This window comes from Ambystoma mexicanum, chromosome 3q (assembly GCF_040938575.1).
Source record: "Ambystoma mexicanum isolate Mex_15411 chromosome 3q, UKY_AmexF1_1, whole genome shotgun sequence".
NCBI lineage: Eukaryota > Metazoa > Chordata > Amphibia > Caudata > Ambystomatidae > Ambystoma > Ambystoma mexicanum.
This window is the reverse complement of record NC_090926.1, coordinates 804,509,866-804,522,811: the sequence shown is the minus strand read 5'-3', so window position 1 is coordinate 804,522,811 and position 12,946 is coordinate 804,509,866.

Below are 12,946 nucleotides of genomic sequence, written 5' to 3'. Positions count from 1 at the left end.
TGTATTACCAAGGGTAACTTGAAATAGGATGGTTCTTCCGCAGTGCGCTTAAAGATGGATAGCGCTGCGAGATAGCCCTTAATGGTGCCAACTTGAAGGCCTGAATTCGCCAAATAGAGTAGGAAGGACAAAACCATTGGTGTACCACATGAAAAAGGGTCCATATTCTTTTCTCTACACCAGCTGCAAAATCTGTTCCAACGGCAGCGGTATAAAGACTTTGTTGCTGGCCTCCTTGCCGAAAGCAACACCTCCATAACGTCATCAGGGATGACCCAATCCTTGTACATCAGCCTTTCAGAAGCCAAGCGTGAAGGTTGAGGGTTTTGATGTCTGGATGGAGAACCTGACCTCCCTTCTGTGAGAGTAGATTCTCTCTGAGCGGAAGTCGAATTGGAGGGCAGATGGACAAGTCTAGAAGGTCCGGGTACCACGTTCTCCTGGCCCAATCCGGGGCAATTAGGATCATGGTTTTCTCAACCTCCTGATCATTTGAGGAATGACAGGGACCGGTGGGAACGCGTACAGAAGTGGAAACTCCCAGTCCACTATGAACGCGTCTCCCAGAGCTCCTCTCGGGGGAAATTACCTTGAACAGAACAGATCGCACTTCCTGTTGACACTGGTGGCGAACAGATCCACCTGAAGTGTTCACCAAAGGGCGAAGATCTCTTGAAGGACTTCCTGAGCTAGTTCCCACTCGTGGGAGACTGTGCTCTGCCTGCTCAGAGCGTCCACTGTCAAGTTCTTCTCTCCGGCTAGGTGAACTGCCGATAGAGAGATCCCTTCTTGGATTGCCCAAAACCAGAGCTGCATCGCCTCTCTGCACAGGGGTAGTGATCCTACGCCTCCTCTTTTGTTGAGGTAATGCATGGACACTGTGTTGTCCGTCATTATCAGGACATTCTTCCCTTGTACAGCTGGCAGGAACGCCTTCAGCGCAGGTCTGATGGCCCTCAGCTCTAACAGGTTGATATGTAGTCTGGACTCCGATGGAGACCAACGACCGCTGATGGTCAAGTCGTTGGTGTGGGCTTCCTACCCCGTGAGTGAGGCCTCCGTGACTACTGTTATCTCCGGCCAGGGTTGCCAAAACTGTTCTCCTTTCAGAATGTTCTCTGGATAGGCCCACCATTGAAGGTCGTGGGCTACCTTGTCCGGAATCCGGAGGAGATCTGTCATTCTTCCTGAGTATTGTGACCACCGGGTTCTTAGTGCCCACTGGAGAGATCTCATTCTCAGGCGAGCCTCTGGCACAAGGAAGATGCAGGTTGTCATGAGGTCTAGCAATGGGGGGCGTGGCCTGGAGCTCATGGCGAGTGGGAGCTGAGTCGCCGTGCTCTGGCCGAGGCGCCGTATCCTGATCCTTTTGCCTGCCTAAAATTGCACCTGGGACGGAAAGAATCGGTTCCGAGGGAAGGGGAACCGACCCCGAATACGTTACTGTGGTCTTCCCTTGGACTCGGACCTCCAAACCCACGGATTCTTCCCGATAAAGGTCCCCCCCATGGCGGGACCCAAGATGGCGGCCATCTTTCGAAGCTGATGTCGCAGGAGAACGCCAGCCGCCTTTGCAGCGAAACCGACTTGTAAACTGCTGCTGCGACTGAATCGGGGAAGAAGAGCCTCCACCTCCACCCGGGCCCGAACCTCTGCTGCAGGGAGTCAACTGGGGGCTCCCGACCGGGGAGACCGGGCCCGTGCCCTGGACTACGGCGCCGAGAGAGGCTGCGCCGACCCCCCCGGTGCGGGGTGCCCCTGCCATCGACAGCGGAAGAAGGTGGAGGTGAGGAGAGCGCTGGGCGAGGGCATAAACTAATTGAACATGTGCCATTGTATATTCCTCCGAGAACTTGATCACTGACTCTGCCCAAACCGGACCACCCTGCTTCCGGAACCATAAGCTCCCCAACCTCGCCCGCCGTCATTCACCTCCACACGACCGATTGACGCTCACCATGGCGGCAAGGAACAAGACGAAGGCAACCACCATGGACACGTATGTGTCCGCTAAAGTAAAAACTCCTCCGCAGCCATGCGCTTCCACTCCCGAACCTCCCCGAGCAAAACCGGCAGACTCTCCCGAAAATCAAGCTCAAGTGCTGGAGGCAATTGCATCACTGCGCGCATTTATAGATTCCAGAATCGGGGAGTTCAAATCCGAGCTACAACTCATGCGCCAGGATGCCCGCAACCTGACAGAAAGAGTAACCTCCGCCGAATCGACCATAAAGGAGACGTCGGGAGATACAACAGAGCTGAAAGCTAGGGTGCTGGACTTAGAACGGAAGGTGCTCACACTCGAGGCCAGGGCTGAGGAGGCCGAGGGCCGAGCCAGAGGCGCCAACATCAGAATACTGGGGGTGCCGGAGGGAAGTGAGGGCCCGAACCCGACGGCCTATATTGAATCCCTGATACAACAGGAGGTGGGCGCTGGAAAGCTGACGCAAGGATTTTCGATTGAAAGGGCGCACAGATCACTACAGAAGAGACCCCCGCCGGGCTCACACCCTCGCCCCATAATTGCTAAAGTTCTCAACTTCCAAGACAGAGAGATCATCCTCCGGCACTCCAGAGAGGAGGGCCCCATTGAACGTGGGAGCTCGAAGATCACGATCTACCCCGATTACACCCCGAAAGTCCAACGGCAAAGGAACTCATTTGTGCCGATTAAAGCCCGACTCGGGCAACTGAACCTGAAGTATATGTTGCTATACCCCTCCAGACTGAAAGTGATCCACAAGGGCAGGGCGATCTTCTTGGAATCCCCGGCAGCCGCAAACATGTGGCTAGAAGATAATCTAGCCGCAGATAAAGACCCTCAACCCACTGAAAATTGAAGAACCCCCCGCGCCTGAGACATCGAAGATGCCGTGACTCATAAACCCAACTCGGACGTAAGGCAAATGACCTAAGAGAAGGTAAAATCACCCAACAGTTAGCAATGATGATGCGGCCCTCGCTCAGCCCACGCCAGGCACAGGGCCCCGCCTCCCACGAACAGTAGAGGACAGGCCAGTTGCCTGACTCACCTCCCTCGTGCCCGACACCCGGATGGGTCCTGACGGTACGAGAGCGCCTGAGCACCAGCAAGACCTTGTTGTTGCTGGGCGCACCAGTTACAGTTTTGTTAATTGTTTTTGTTCACACCACAGTCCTCAGAATATCAGCGGAGCGGAAACATGGGACCGGAGGCCCTTGGTGGCGGCGGAAGAGAAAACACCAGAACCCGGAGGGAAAGCCACACCACCTGGAGACAGGGGCGACAGGGAAGATGAAACCAAGACGCAAGCACAATGGCACTCCAACTTAAGGTGATGACGTGGAATGTGAGGGGCATGGGCACGTACCTGAGAAGGAACCGGATACACTCCTACCTGCGTAGGAAAAAGGTGTCAATAGTGATGCTTCAAGAAACCCACCTCACGGAAGAAACCACGGCCAAATTATCCGATAGATGGGGAGGTATAGGGAAAGGGGCGCCATACTCCAAATTCGCCAGAGGAGTGTTTACGTGGGTGAGCCCGACTGTGCCCTTCCACCTATTGGGCTATGAAGCTGATAAAGAGGGCAGATACCTAATATTATGGGGTACCATTGAATCCACGCCAATCTGCCTGGTGAACTCATACTTTCCGCAACACGGAATACCCTCACACCTCTCAACGCTCAGTGCCAAAATGATTCCTCGGCGAGAGAGTGCTTTCATATGGGGTGGCGACTTCAATTCCATCAGAAACGGTGCTGTGGACAGATCAGACCCCCCCCGTCTCTCAAATAGCCCTGCATCCAACGCGCTAAACACTGCAATAGAACAGCTCGACCTGGTGGACATCTGGAGGGAACAACACTGCACCGAGAGGTGCTACTCCTATTATTCTGCCCTGCACAAGGTCCACACGAGAATAGACTATCTGTTCATAGATCGTGAGCTGGCTCAACAAGTGGTCGACACACTCTACCTAGGCAGAACCATATCCGATCACTCACCGCTGATCATGCAATGGGCCCCTAGAGGACCCAGACCGCCTATCCCGCTATGGAGAATGCCACCCGCAGCACTCACAGACCACGCATTTAGGGAGAAACGTGGCACTAAACTTGAGGAATACCTAGACATTAACACAGGCTCAGTGTCAAGCTGGAACACACTATGGGAGGCCATGAAGGTTGTAACAAGGGGTGAAGTTATATCAGGCGCCGGTGGTATCCGTAAGCTCCTGAGACTGGAACTGGAGGAACTGGAGAACAAGATCACCCACCTGGAATCCGGAATCAATATCATGCCGGAAGCCGAAATAGAACTAAAGAGCACCCGGGAGGAGTGCCTTTTGGCCTGGAACAGGCTGTCCAAATTTGACTACACGACCTACATAGCCAGAGCTCACAAAGAAGCGGATAAGCCTGGTAGAATGTTGGCCTGGCTGTGTAAGCGCGAGTTCCCAAGACATCTCCCAACTGAAATAACTGATGAAAGGGGGATAACTCACCGGACGCAGCGAGACATTAACTCAGCTTTTGTGGCCTTCTACTCCAGATTGTACGTCCACGACACCAAAATACCAGTGGACGACATAAAGGCCACACTGGCCGAGATTGAGCTCCCAAGACTGACGGAGGCCCAAAGAGAGTTACTGGATGCGGAAATCACTACAGAGGACGTGACGGACGCGATTAAATCGCTGACCACCTGCAAAACCCCAGGGAGCGATGGGCTCCCGCCTGAATTTTACAAAGCGTACGAAGCGACCCTTGCTCCGACCCTCCACAAGGTGTATATGGAGGCATACGAAAACGGAAATTTACCCAACTCCATGAAAGAGACAATTATCATCCCTATACTCAAACCTAACAAACCCGCCAATAACTGTGAATCATACCGCCCAATTGCCATGCTAAACTACGACTGCAAGATCCTGACCACAATCCTGGCTAAGAGGCTGGCGAGGGTGATTGGAACCCTGATTCATGAGGACCAGAACGGTTTTGTGCCAGGACGCAACACCACCGCGAACCTGAGGAGGCACCAACACATCATGGCTGAGACCTATGATCGGGACGAGGACCTAGCAGTACTCTCCTTGGATGCCATAAAAGCCTTCGATTCAATCTACTGGGAGTGGCTGATCGAAGTGCTAAAAGAATTCGGCTTTGGCAAGAGCTTTGCAAAGTGGGTCGAGGTATTGTATAACACACCGACAGCGAGAGTGAAGACTGGTAAGACATTGTACGAAGCCTGGCCGATACAGCGGGGCACGCGGCAAGGATGCCCGCTATCCCCAATGTTATACATACTGGGCCTGGAGCCAGTGGCTGCCTATATCAGGACACAACACTTCGACGCGGGCATTGGGCTGGGCAGTGATCACGCCATAATATCCATGTATGCGGACGACGTCCTTCTGTACCTGAATAACCCCCAGCTCAATGCACAAGTCGCGTTGGACATCCTCGACAACTATGCCCGATACTCTGGAATAACATTTAGCAAACTAAAGTCGTGCGCGTTCCCACTGGCCAGACTCAGGGGTCTGGATAAGCCCGACCTCCCAGATGTCGAGATACAATGGCAACCAGAGCAGTTTAAATACCTGGGAATCGAGGTGTGTCATACCCCAGCGCTCACGCACGAACACAACACGGAAAAAGCAGTAAGAGCCCTCCGCAAATCAATGAACTTCTGGTCGAAGTTACCACTGGCAGTAATGGGTGGAGCGGCAATAGTCAAGATTATAGTTCTCCCCCGTTTCTTATACCACTTCACGAATGTATGCTTCTACATCAGACCTCCTTTCTTCAAAAAACTAGACTCTCTAATCAAGGACTTCATATGGGGGTCGTCTAGACACAAGATCTCCCTGCCCACGCTCACGCTCCCGTACAAAGAAGGTGGGATACAACTGCCCGATCTGCAAAGGTACTACCAAGCCGCGCAGCTCAGCCACACAACGAAATGGCTCTCTGACGACCTCTCAGCAGAAGTAGGGCTCCTGCGACATCCGACTGCCAAGCTGTTCCCTAAAGAAATGCTTTGGAACCCGACGAAACAAACTTCTGGAGTCCCCATGATTGTCAACCTGGGCAGGCAGGTATGGGCCAGAATTGGCTTCCTTCGACAACTGAAACACCCTTACAATCCCAACACTCCCATCCTGGTGGATGTGTGCAAAACTCAGGCAGACTTAGCGACAGCTAGGAAATGGGAGATAGCCGGAATCTATACATGGGGAGATCTGTTTGAAGATGGCACGTTCAGAGAACTCGAATCGCTACAAGCCAACAAAGGCATCCCGAACACCCAGTTCCTGTGGTACCACCGCCTCAAGCGGACAGCAAAGGCACAGTGGCCTGTCTGGCCAGAAGAACCCCCACCGGACCCCCTCCTCCAGGAGATGTACGATTTAGCAGATGGTTGGAAACCGGTCTCCCGCTTGTACACTAAACTAAATGATAGACCCAACCCGAAAAGCGTGTCCCTGAGACAGAAATGGGAATCCGACGCTAACTGACAGTGAATGGGAGCGAATACTACTATACCCCAAGGAGGTGTCGAGGAACATTAGATTGAAACAAGTTCAATTGAACGTGCTATACAGGACATACATGACCCCACTAAGAGTTGCTACCTTCAACAAACATGCACCGCTGAACTGCCCCTGGTGCGGAAACGACAAAGCGGACATGATCCATATGTTTTGGACCTGCATCAAAACAGCGAACTTCTGGTCCATGGTGGAACGTACCTGCACCGAAGCGGGACTCACGAGATATGAGTGGGACCCAAAGGAATGCCTACTGGGAGCCCATCCCAGACCTAGCAAATACAAACACCTGGTCAAACTAATGGACCTAGCCTGCATCCTTGCAAAAAGGTCCATAGCAAAGGCATGGAAATCCCCAGGGGGCCCAAGGCACGGACGTTGGCTTATGATCCTGGAAAAGTGGACGGAGGCAGAGACCAGTGCCTGGAAGGATGGAATCCGCTCAAACGATGATGACTCCAACGACACCCTAGACTCATGGAAGGCCCTGGTGCGCGACATCCAATTCGCCTCCGACCACAAACCCCCCTGAGCTTTCACCCCTACTAGAGACTTGCTTGTTACTTACCCCCAAGAATGGTCAACCTGATAACCAAGCCCCCGTGACCTTGGGTGTGCCGCACACCAGCCCCTCTCCCCCCGCCACAATTACGAACAATGTATTGAACTACGAAGACTGTGGTACTTAATTAGTTACTTTGACTTAGTTTGTTTGTTGTGTTACCGTTTGATGGTTGTGTTGTATTTATATAAATGCCAATAAAATACTTTAAAAAAAAAAATGAGGTCTAGCAATCTCAAAAAGTCGAAGGCTGGGAGATGAACAAGTTACTTCTTACCTTGTAACGTTCTTTCGATGGGATGTTCCTCCGACGTATTCCTCATCTTAGATATCTCCTTCCAGCTCTGCTGGCCTCGGAAAATCTTTTCTCTCTAGAGGGCGCTGCGCGTCGACGTCCTCCGAGTCGATGTCCTTCGACAGCCGCCGTATCGACGCCGACGTCATCCTGCCTATAAAGGCCGCGCGCAGCGTCCGTTGCTCAGTTCTGTTTTATAGCCCACAATAATACTTTCTGGACTGACTAATCACCCTGAAGGAGCGTAAGCTGCAACAACAAGGGAAGTAGAACTGCGGGGATGGATGGGAGGGTCGATGAGGAATACGCCGGAGGAACATCCCATCGAAAGAACGTTACAAGGTAAGAAGTAACTTGTTCTTCGAAGGGATTGTGTCCTCCGACGTATTCCTCATCTTAGATAGGCTCCCATAGCAGTATTCTATTATCGGAGGAGGGAGTACTGACTTCACGCTGTCTTCTATTGATGAATAGAATGCAGTACAGCCCTTCCAAACCTAGTCTCTTGACTGGAGGAGGAATCCAGATTGTAAAAACGTGTAAAGGTATGGACAGACGACCATGTAGCGGCCGCACATATGTCTTTAACCGGCACGCCTCTTTTGAGGGCCGATGAAGCTGCAATACCTCTGGTCGAATGAGCCCTAAGGTTTTGAGGGGGCTCTTTCCCTGCCAGTTTATAACATTCTAGAATGGCTAGAATAATCCATCTGGAAATGGTCTGCTTAGTTATTGGTAACCCCAGCTTGTGACCTGCGTAACCTACAAACAGCTGGTCTGCCTGTCTTATCCTGGCTAGTCTACTAATGTAAAAACTTAAAGCCCTCCTAGGGTCTAGCCTGTGTAACCTCTCTTCCTCTTTCCCCGGATGAGGAGGAGGATAGAAAGATGGTAGGGTAATCTTCTGAGTGATATGGAATTCAGAAACCACCTTTGGGAGGAAATTAGGCTTAACTTGCAGGACAACTTTGTCTTTGTGAAATATAGTATGAGGGGGTTTACAAGAAAGAGCTTGTAATTCGCTCACCCTTCTAGCAGATGTAAGTGCTATTAATAAAACAGTTTTAAGGGTAAGGAATCTTAACGAACAAGAATGGAGAGGTTCGAAAGGTGTACCCATCAGGAAAGTTAGTACTAAGTTTAAATCCCATAGGGGAACTTGGGGGATAAACATTGGTTAACCCCTTTAGAAACTGTATTACCAAGGGTAATTTGAAATAGGATGGTTCTTCCGCAGTACGCTTAAAGATGGATAGAGCTGCGAGATAGCCCTTAATGGTGCCAACTTGAAGGCCTGAATTTGCCAAATATAGTAGGAAGGACAAAACCATTGGTGTACCACATGAAAAAGGGTCGATATTCTGTTCTCTACACCAGCTGCAAAATCTGTTCCAACGGCAGCGGTATAAAGACTTTGTTGCTGGCCTCCTTGCCGAAAGCAACACCTCCATAACATCATCAGGGAGGTCCCAATCCTTGTACCTCAGCCTTTCAGAAGCCAAGCGTGAAGGTTGAGGGTTTTGATGTCTGGATGGAGAACCTGACCTCCCTTCTGTCAGAGTAGGTTCTCTCTGAGTGGAAGTCGAATTGGAGGGCAGATGGACAAGTCTAGAAGATCCGGGTACCACGTTCTCTTGGCCCAATCCGGGGCAATTAGGATCATGGTTCGCCAGAATCTTCTCAACCTCCTGATCATTTGAGGAATGACAGGGACCGGTGGGAACGCGTACAGAAGCGGAAACTCCCAGTCCACTATGAACGCGTCTCCCAGAGCTCCTCTCGAGGGAAATTCCCTTGAGCAGAACAGGTCGCATTTCCTGTTTAGGCTGGTGGCAAACAGATCTACCTGAGGGGTTCCCCAAAGGGCAAAGATCTCTTGAAGGACTTCCTGAGCTAGCTCCCACTCGTGGGAGACTGTGTTCTGCCTGCTCAGAGCGTCTGCTGTCAAGTTCTTCTCTCCGGCTAGGTGAACTGCCGATAGAGAGATTCCTTCTTGGATTGCCCAAAACCAGAGCTGCATCGCCTCTCTGCACAGGGGTAGTGATCCTACGCCTCCTCTTTTGTTGAGGTAATGCATGGCCACCGTGTTGTCCGTCATTATCAGGACGTTCTTCCCTTGTACAGCTGGCAGGAACGCCTTCTGCGCAAGTCTGATGTCTCTCAGCTCTAACAGGTTGATGTGTAGTCTGGACTCCGATGGAGACCAACGACCGCTGATGGTCAAGTCGTTGGCGTGGGCTCCCCACCCTGTGAGTGAGGCATCCGTGACTACTGTTATCTCCGGCCAGGGTTGCCAAAACTGTTCTCCTTTCAGAATGTTCTCCTGACAGGCCCACCACTGAAGGTCTCGAGCCACCCTGCCGGGAACCTGAAGAAGATCTGTCATTCTCCCTGAGAATTGTGACCACTGAGTCCTCAGTGCCCACTGGAGGGATCTCATTCTCAGGCGAGCCTCTGGCACTAGGAAAATGCAGGATGCCATGAGGCCTAGCAACCTCAAAAAGTCGAAGGCTGGGAGACGTTGGGCATGTTGGAACTTGGTAACCATCTGTAGAATATCTTGAGCCCTCACCTCTGGTGGCGAGGCTTTTCCCAGGGAAGTGTCCAGGATCGCTTCTATGAACTGGAGTCTCTGCGATGGTATCATTTGTGACTTCTTTAAATTGAGGGAGAAGCCCAGTCTGTGAAGGAAGTGGCACACGTGATTTAGCTGGATCTGAGCTTGTTCCGGAGAAACAGCCCTGATCAACCAATCGTCCAGGTAGGGGTAGACGTGAATCCCTTCCCTCCTTAGACTTACAGCCACTACCGACATTAACTTGGTGAAGACCCTCGGGGCGGAGGTCAGCCCAAATGGCAGCACTCGAAATTGATAGAGAGAGTTGCCAATTGCGAACCTCAGGTATTTCCTGTGTTTGAGATGGATAGGCACATGGAAATAAGCGTCCTGAAGGTCCAGAGATACCAACCAGTCCTGGAACTGAAGGGCCTGGAGGATCTGAGAAAGAGTGACCATCTTGAATTTGTCTTTTCTGAGGAATTTGTTCAATTCTCGCAAGTCCAAGATGGGTCTCAGTCCTCCGTCTTTCTTTGGAATGAGAAAGTAAGGGGAGCACCAGCCCTTGTTCCTCTCCGCTACAGGTACCGGTTCTATGGCACCTTTCTCTAGCAGGTCCCAAATTTCCTGCAAGAGGAGCGGATCTGGAGCTTTCTGAGAGCTGATCCCCGGTGGATGACTCTGAGGTATACGTAGGAAAGGCAGGCAGTAACCTTGGGCAACTGTTTCCAATGCCCAAGCATCTGACGTGATAGCCTGCCATACCGTCAGATGTTGAGTCAACCTGCCTCCTACAGGTGTCCTGTGAGGGAAGTCCTCAGAGTGGTTTTGGGGCGGCTGATGCAGATGCCGATGGTAAAGAGGCACCTGCTGTTGCTGCGGCTTTTGAATATCTACCCCGTCCACCTCGGGTAGTTCTTCTTTGACCCCTTTGAGCCGGTCGCCCTCTACCTCTTCCGAATGCGGAGTAGAAGCGAAAGGACTTGCCCCTCGCAGAGGTTCCTGTGGGACGAAAAGGAGTCTGACGGATTGCAGCTCCTAGGGATTTTGCTGCTGCTTTTGAAGTTTGCAGTTTTTCTAAACTGTCATCCGCCTTTTTCCCGAACAAAGAAGAGCCATCGAATGGCATGTTCAAGAGCCTGGCTTGCACATCTGGGGCAAAACCCGACCTTCTCAACCAAGCAAATCTCCTGGTTGATGTACTTGCCGCCATTGCTCTGCTGATACTGTCAGCCGAATCAATGCCCGTCTGGAGGGATTCGCACATAGCATCTTTACCGTCCTGTATAATATTCAGGAACGCATCCCTTTCTTCTCCCTCCGGGATGCAGTCAGCCGCTGTAGAAGCACACTCCCAAAGTGTATGGCTGAACCTAGCAAGGGTGCAAGTAGCATTAACAGATTTTAACGCCATGCTACATGCTGAAAAGACTTTCTTTGCCATAGCATCATATTTTTTATCGTCCCTGTCCTGTGGGACGGTAGGATAAGCCGTCTTGACATCGGTAGAGGATGCTGCCTGTACCACCAGACTTTCTGGGGATGGGTGTTTAGACAAAAACTCTGGGTCTGTAGAAGATACCCTGTACTTTGTAGACAGTTTTTTATTTACTGCTGGTACTACATCTGGGGTTTCCCAGTTTGTCATGATCCTTCTTTGAAGAGCTTTATGAAAAGGCACCACAGGATCATCCTGTGGGCCTTTGTCAAGAATATCCGTGAGGTCATCTTGTTGGAAAGATTGTGAAGGTGCAGACCACCCCATGAACTCTGTAATCCTGGCCATTAGGGCTCTGTAGGGGGTTTCAGCATGCTCCCCTGGGTCTGGCTTAGCAAACTCCACTTCAGGGTAAGTGTCTAACCCACTTGCCTCATGTAAAGAATCATGAAGATCCTTTAACCTGCGCTCTTCAGAGGAAAATTCCTCTCTAACTGGGGTTACAGGTCCCTGTAACTCAAATGTGTCTTCCTGTTCAGACAAATCACCCTCTTCTAAAATTGAGGATATAGTTCTCAATTGTTCTGAACTCATAAAGGGAGTAAATCCCATTTCCAAGGCAGAGGGTGCCGAACTTGTCATTATTGGCCTCGAAAACGTTGATGTCGACGCCGACGTCTAAGGCTTCGAGCGTGGCGTCGAAAACAGAGGCGGAGGCCTCGAAGACCTCGACGGAATTGGAATTCTACTCGACAATATCGAAGCCATCGACGTCGAGGGCCTGGGGATAGTCACCGGATGTGTGGTAACCGTGACTTTTCTCGACGCCGGTGTCGAAGCTGGCGTCGAGTCGACAGACCCGTGTGTCGAAGGTCCCCTCGACAACGGCGTCGAAGACATCGACCTCGACGTCGACGGAACCTTCGTCGACGGCGTTGACGGAACCTTCGAGGAAGGTTTGGAGGTCATAGTCCTGCTCGAGGGTTCGAGACGCGCTCGAGAGGTTTCTTTCGCCGGGTACTGCGACTCGCAGCGTTTTTGACCTTCGGGTCTTTCGACCAGAGCATCGCTCTCGGCAGTCTTCGAGGGGGTCGAGGCCGCTTTCTCGAAGACGCTCATCATATTTTTTCGGAATTCCTCCCATTCAGCCCGGGAACTATGTTTCGTGGGGCAAGGGATTCTTTTTGGCGAAACGGAGGAAGAGGAAGACGGAGAAGGGGATCTTCGACGTCTCCTCTTCGAGTGCTTCGATCTCGAGGAGTGATGAGACCCACTCCGAGACCTGGAGCGCGAATGGTGACGAGGAGACGAGTGTCTCGACTTCGTCGACGAAGAAGAAGCTTTAAAAGTCTTACCTTTCTCCAGCTTCCCCCTACGCTCCTTCAGGGCCTTAGCTGTCATGGACATACAGTCCTCGCATTCCGAACAATGGTGTTCAGCTCCCAAACACCACAGACAAATTCTGTGAGGATCGGTCAACGACATCTTTTTCCCACAATCTCGACATTTCTTGAAGCCGGATCGAGGAGTTGTCGGTTCCGACGAGGAAGCC